Here is a 7,122-nt window from a genome sequence, read left to right on the forward strand (position 1 = left end):
ACTTTGGGTAACTGCCCCAACTTTAATTAACTGTCGCCTGTCACATATCAGTTTTACAACCAGATGAAAAAATAGAGTCTGGAGCAAGAGAAGGATTGGGCTAACAGGCCCCCACACATACCTAAATTTGGGTAGTCCAGCATCACTGCCAACCCCACCCCCATCCCCCAACCTGGGAAAGCTGGCACCACATTTACCTGTCAATCAATATGTAACTTTTTTTATGCCCATCCCACGGACTATATGAGTCCTCAGAACAAAGGACTTGCTCTCTTGGCTCTCTGGTCACCAGGCCTCTGGCTACTTGGAGGCTTGTCCTGGCCTTCAGCTGCCTTTACTTTCACCACCCTGCTTTGCTCTGAATCTATGCCTTTCCCCCCATCCCCAACCTCAGCTAGGCCTGTTCTCTTCTATGAGATCATATCACTAATAAACTATGATTACATGCTAACAGATTTGCTGATCTGTAATTCTTTACATGAGCCAGAAAGGACATGATCTCTCCCATCAATAGTTTCTTATTATGTTCATGCTACTTGTTATCAGTGGGATCTATTTTAAACTGATAAGAACAGATACTACACTTGATCTTAGCCAAAAGGCCGAGAAGCGATGGATCTATTTTAATTGAAATAGGTACAAGATACTTTTTGGCTGAAAGCATTAAATTAATGTTAAACAAAATGGAATGCATGGCAAGTCTTGTGACAAATGCAGGCAATTTCCTATCTGAATATGTGGGTCTATTTTTGTTCATGTAGGGCAAGCTTGGTTCACAGTGAAGCTAAAAACAAGGAAGAAAACAACTCTTGCATCTTCCTCTTTTTCAAGCTCACTGTCATCATCTTAGTTCAAGCCCTGATTACTTGTACTGACTGGTTGTACTGGCCTTGTTCCTCTTCAGAGACCTACAAGTGTTTGGATTTGACGGTGTTTGCTTTACCCCCAGTGAAAGGTAAAATAGTTCAGTAAGTAAAGACATGGAATTTTACCTGAGCCATAACCTAAAACATTCACCTATTATCTTTTTATGTGCCCACATTTTATGTAAAACAACATCAAGGATGATTTTATGCATTAGTTTTATGAGAGATTTACTTGATAGATTTACAAACATTTCATTTTATGACATCTATGACCTTGATATTTCTGACATATATCAGTTGATTGTTTCTTTTAACTCTGTGACTCTAAGGAACTTAAGGGAATATGTCCTAAAAATGTAGAAAAATAAATTAAATTTTCATTTGTAAACATAGACATTCATCATCATATTTAATTAATTTGGAAACATGTACATAGTAGGATACACCTACTATGTTAAAGATTTTTTAATGTGCTGGGTAGGGAGGGAGATGTAAAGCTTTAGAAGTTGGTATCCTAGTCACAGAAAGCTCACAATTTAGTAAAAGGAATACTACAGTTACATAAAAATAAAATTCAAGGAAGTCTGTAATGTGGCAGGAGACAAGAGAAATGTAAACAATGAGTAATTACGGAAATTCATAGGATAAAGATAATACTAATTTACAGCTGAAAAGCCCTTTGATTTATTCATCTTCAACAGAATCACTCGTTTTATTTGTTTATACTCCTGGCTAGGATTTCTTCCAAGAGAGGATGCTATGGGAAAAATAAGTTTGACGATTACTGCACTCATAATGAAGTGGACCAGTGGTAAGTCTTTGTAGAACAAAATTGGGTAATCTAACTTACATGCATATGCTTATTTTATGATGCATCATGGGGTGCTTTGGAAACATGTTGATTTACTTTTTAACCTGCTAACCTGCTGTGAATCTCAAAAATATAGATGCCACTGTCTTTTCAAATTCTTCAGCCACCTGCCATTGCCTAAAGAATAAAGCCCAAACTTTTTGAAAAAACACATTCCCCATCTGGTTCCAACTTATATTTCTCTATTTCATGTATTCTAACTGCAACCTAATACCTGATTCCACAACCATATCACCTTATGAGATGTCTAATAAAAGCGTTCAGAACAGACCTCCCCAAGATGTGCCTCTTTGGCATGGGAATTATTTTGAGCTGATGGCAATTATGCCTTGCAGGTTTTTGAGAAATGTTTGCCTCTCCCTTAAATAGTTTAAATTTGGGGTCTTGCCCCAAGTAAGTGTTTTTATATATGGCAAGGCAAACTTCTGATTACTGAACATCTTCTCTTCTTCTCTTCCTGTGAATGACTTTCCTTCCCTCTAAAGCCCCAATACACTACCTCACCCTTAGCTCAGAATATCACATACCTAATTCTCTGTCTCTGACTCTCTCATATATGGGCTTTCCATACAGAAGCATATAATTAACTTTGTTTATTATTATTTTCTCTTAATAATGTCTCATTTAGATTTAATTATTAGAGCAGCCAAAAGAAGCTTGAAGAGTAAATTTTATTGTCCCTCATATTATTTTTAATTTCCCTCTTTCAAATGAGAAAACTGAGCTTTAGTATGGTCATTCAACCGTAGATGAGAAGCTGTTACATAAACTCAGGTTCATCTGCTTCTACATGTGTGCTCCTAGTGTTATTTCCCACGAGTTACTCACCTCTACAACTCCAAAGTTTAACCCATAATTCTTATTCAATATGTGGTTGTTAAATAGGTAACAAACAAGAAACTACATATAAAAGAGAAATATAAGATAAAATTTCACCCTCAAGTTTACCACTTCATGATTGGATACATGGCATAAATTATCGCATTTCCTAGCCTGCAGTGTATTTTCTTTTGTAGAAAAAGGACATAATGTATCAGTTTTTGATGGTTCCTGAAAATTGATTGTTCATTAATCCCAGGGGCATATTATTAAATGTTTTAATAGCAATATTTTAAGGGTTTTGGTACCTCCTTTGGAAAGTGAAATGCTACTGTGTCACAGCTTTCTAGAGTATTTTATGGGTACTGTGGTCAGGTGAGGATAGGAGGAGAAGTAAAGAGAGGGTACGTAATTCATGATTTCATCAAAACGTCTAGAGTAATTTTTATTACTTTTATAAATAACCAAGTATATTTTCTTTATTTTGAGAATAAACTGAGCCAGAGTAAACACCTTTTATTAATTTCTGGGTTGCTTTCAAAAACTAACGTATGAAGTGGCAGATATAAACAGTTCACCTATCTGACAATATTTTAGAAGAGAGACATTTTCATGTAGTCAACTTACTTTTAAAAATGCTTCATTTGAGTAAATTCATTTTTAGATAAATGTAAAATGAATTCATTTACTTACCCCAACCTCTCAAGCATACTATAAAAAATTACCTTTGTGCCCTGGCCAGCGTGACTCAGTTGCTTGAGGCAACATCCTGTAACCAAAGTGCTGTGGGTTTGATTCTGTCCATAAAAAGGCCAGTCACTTTTAATATAATGAGAACACTTTGCACTATATCAAATGTAACTTGGCAGGCAAGTAGGGTGTACCAGAAAGCACATGCATGAACAATATTGACTTCACTGTACTAGTTAATGGGGGTGGTAGGTGCGGGTGAGTAAGTATTTGTACTATGTGGCCACTGCATTCAAAAGGACTGAGTGAGTAAAGCAATGATCTACACCAAATTCTTCATTTTTTAAAAATTCTTCATTAAGCTTGAACATTCCTCTGTGGAAACTATTTGGATGATTCAGAATGCCTGGCCATGGGCACTAATGATTGGCAGCCTCATCACGACAATGCACACCTGCTCATGTATTGCATCTCACGCAGAGTTTTTTGGCAAAACATCAAATTACCCAGGTGACTCAGCCCCTCTATAGCCCAGATTTGGCACCCTGGGCTATGTGACTTCCATGCCATGTGACTTACGGCTTTTCCCAAAACTAAAATCACCTTTGAAAAGGAAGAGATTTCAGGTAGTCAGTGAGATTCAGGAAAATATGATGGGGTAGCTGATGGCAATTTGGAGAACTGTGTGAGGTCTCAAGGTGCCTACTTTGAAGGTGATTGAGGCATCATTGTCCTACATACAATGTTCTTGTATCTTGTATTTTCTTCAATCAATGTCTCTATTTTTCATATTACATGGATCCCTTATAGACAGACTTCATACCTAGATTGCCAGTTCAACTCCCAGTCTGGGCATATGATGACTAGTCTGAGCATGTATGGGAAGCAAGCAATTGATGTTCTCTCTCACGTAGATGTTTCTCTCTCCTCCTCTCTCCCTTCCTCTCTCTCTAAACACAATAAAAAAAATGTCCTCAGGTGAGGATAAAAAAAGAAGAAGGAAGAAATGGCTTTTATTTTGTCTTTTAACTCAGAACAACACAAGCCTTTGTGGAGAGCTAGCTTATATTCACCAAATTCAGAGAAAATGCACATACACTACTTAAAATTCATACTTAAAGCAGAAATGAAAGTGTTCTGTCTTCTCAATATAGCACAAAATGATAGGAATCTATTTCTATTACAAAGAGAGATAGAATTAGATGTATGCTGAGTCTTCTTGGGAATACATGTCTTTGTGTATGTCTGAGTGAGTGTGTTAGTTCCTATGGAATTAGGGCTTTTGAAGAAATGAAAGGGAATTTTATTTTATTATTTTATGTTTTAATTTATTTTTCCTTTTTATTGAATTAATTAGGGCGACACTACTTAAAACAATTATATAGGATTAGGTGCAGAATGCCGCAACCTGTGGTCTAGACATTGTATTGTGAGGTGGATCCTGGCCTGCAGGATCTTCGTATGTTGTGGCTACTAGTGAACAAATACACACAGACAACAGAAGTCCTGTGGAGAAAAAGGGACAGCATGGCCACTCTCTGAAAGAGAGAGAGGGCAAGAGGGCCCTGGCCCCTGCCTGGACAGGCTTTTATTGCTTTTCTGGGTACATTACAAGGAGAATAGTCCTCATTTACTATGCACAAGTTCTCATTAGATGGTTACCTTTTACAGACAACAAAGGAGAAGATGTTGCTAATTATATCAAAGAAGAAGGATATTTGCAAATGCAAAGAGAAAAGTGGTTGGACTGGTTACACTCCATACTTGGGAAGTTTAGCTCAGATTTTAGGGAGTTACAGTAAGCCCCTGTGCCTCAATTCAGGGTGAGGGAGTTTTAGCAAAGCCAAGTCTCATGGCAGTCTAGGTACAATGCAGGCCTGATTCCCCACAGGAAAACCTCTCTATGGGAATGGTCCTGTGTGCCACTTACTCCCCACTGATTTTCCACTTGGAGGCTGAGCTACATTTCCATGCCATGTGAAGCAGTTCCCCACAGTATTGTGTGTTTACCTCCCCAAGTCAAGTTTCCTTCCATCATTGTTTATCCCCCTTATCCCCACCTCCATATCCCCCAGCAACCACTACTCTGTTCTCCTTGTTCATGAGTTTTTCCTATTTATTACTGTTTTTTTTTCACTTAATTCTTCCACCACACAAACCAGACTCTCTAATTGCCCCCCTCCACCAATCCAAGGATTGTCAGCCAGCTCTCTATCTGTGAGTCTGTGTTTATTTTCTTGTTAGTTAGTTTTGTTCATTAGATACAACAAGTGAGTAAAGTCATATGGTGCTTATCTTTCCCTGACTGGCTTGTTTTACTTATCATAATGCTTTTCAGGTCCATTCATGCAGTCACAAAGGGAAAGGCCTCCTTTTTAACAGCTGAGTAGTATTCCATTGCATAAATGTACCATCAATTTTTTAACAACTCATCTACTGATGTACACTTGGACTGTTTCTAAATCTTGGTTATTGTAAATAATGCTGAAATAAACTAGGGGTGTATGGATTCTTTTAAGTTAGCATTAGAGTTTTTTTTATATAAATTCCATGAATTACAATAACTGAGTCTTAAGGCATTTCCATTTTTAATTTGTTGAGGTAACTCCACACGGCTTTCCACAGTGGCTGCACTAATCTGCATCCCATCAATGGTGCAGAAATGTTCCCCTTTCTCCACATTCTTCCCAACCCTTGTTTGTTGACTTATTGATGATAGCCATTCTGACAAGTGTATGGTTGTATCTCATCGTGGTTTTAATTTGTATTTCTCTGATGGGTAATGATATTGACCATCTTTTCACATGACTATTGGCCATTTTATGTCCTTTTTGGAGAAGTTTTTATTCAGGCCCTTTGACCTTTTTAAAATTTGATTTTTTATGTTGCATTTTATAAGTTCTTTATAAATGTTGGATATTTATCCTTTATAGTTGGACAATATGTTCTCCCATTTAGTGAGGTATCTTTTCATTTTGTTGATGGTTTCCTTTGCTGAACAAAAACTTTTTAGTTCAATGTAGTCCCATTTCTTATTTTTATTTCTCTTGCCCAAAGAGATATATCATAAAAAATATTTCTACAAGTAATATCCAAGATTATAGTTACTATATTTTTCTTCTAGGACTTTTATTGTTTCAATTCTAACATTTAAGTCTTTAAATTCTTCTGAGTTTATTCTTGTGTATGGTATAAGAAAGTGGTCTATTTTCATTTTTTTCATGTATCTATCCAATTTTCCTTATATCATTTATTGAATGGACTAGCTTTACCCCATTGTGTACTTTTTGCCTACCTTGTCAAATATTAATTGATGTAAAGGCATGAATTTATCTCTGGGCTTTCTATTGTGCTCCATTGATCTATATGTCTGTTTTTATGCCAGTATCATGCTGTTTCAATTACTTTGGCTTTGTAGTGTAGTTTGATATAAGGTAGTGTGATTCTTTCTACTTTGTTATTCTTTCTCAAGATTGTTATGTCTATTCAGGATGCTTGTAGTTACATATAAATTTTTGGCATATTTTTTCTAGTTCTATGAAATACACCATTGATATCTTGATAGGAATTACATTGAATCTATAGATTGCTTTGGGTAATGTAGATATTCTAATATTGTTAATATTTTTTATCCATGAACATGATATATGCTTCCACTTATTTGTATGTTATTCTGTTTCTTTCTTCTGTGTCTTACAATTTCCCAAGAACAGTTCATTTACATCCTTGCAGGAATTTATTCCTAGATTTTTTATTCTATTTGAAGCAGTTGTGAATAGGGCAATCTTATTAGTTTCCCTTTCATTATTGGGATAGTTCATTATCACTGTATGAAAATGCAACTAATTTCTGGATATTTATTTTGTATCCTGCTAC

At 36.2% G+C, this 7,122-nt stretch overlaps 1 pseudogene; it reads right to left on the reverse strand.

Annotated features, from left to right (window-relative positions):
- Positions 1-412: 412 nt before the first annotated feature.
- Positions 413-614, reverse strand: LOC118976427 (uncharacterized; annotated as a pseudogene).
- Positions 615-7,122: the final 6,508 nt, after the last annotated feature.

Source organism: Sturnira hondurensis, unplaced genomic scaffold (genome assembly GCF_014824575.4).
Source record: "Sturnira hondurensis isolate 20B ecotype Veracruz unplaced genomic scaffold, ASM1482457v3 Scaffold0000256, whole genome shotgun sequence".
Lineage (NCBI taxonomy): Eukaryota > Metazoa > Chordata > Mammalia > Chiroptera > Phyllostomidae > Sturnira > Sturnira hondurensis.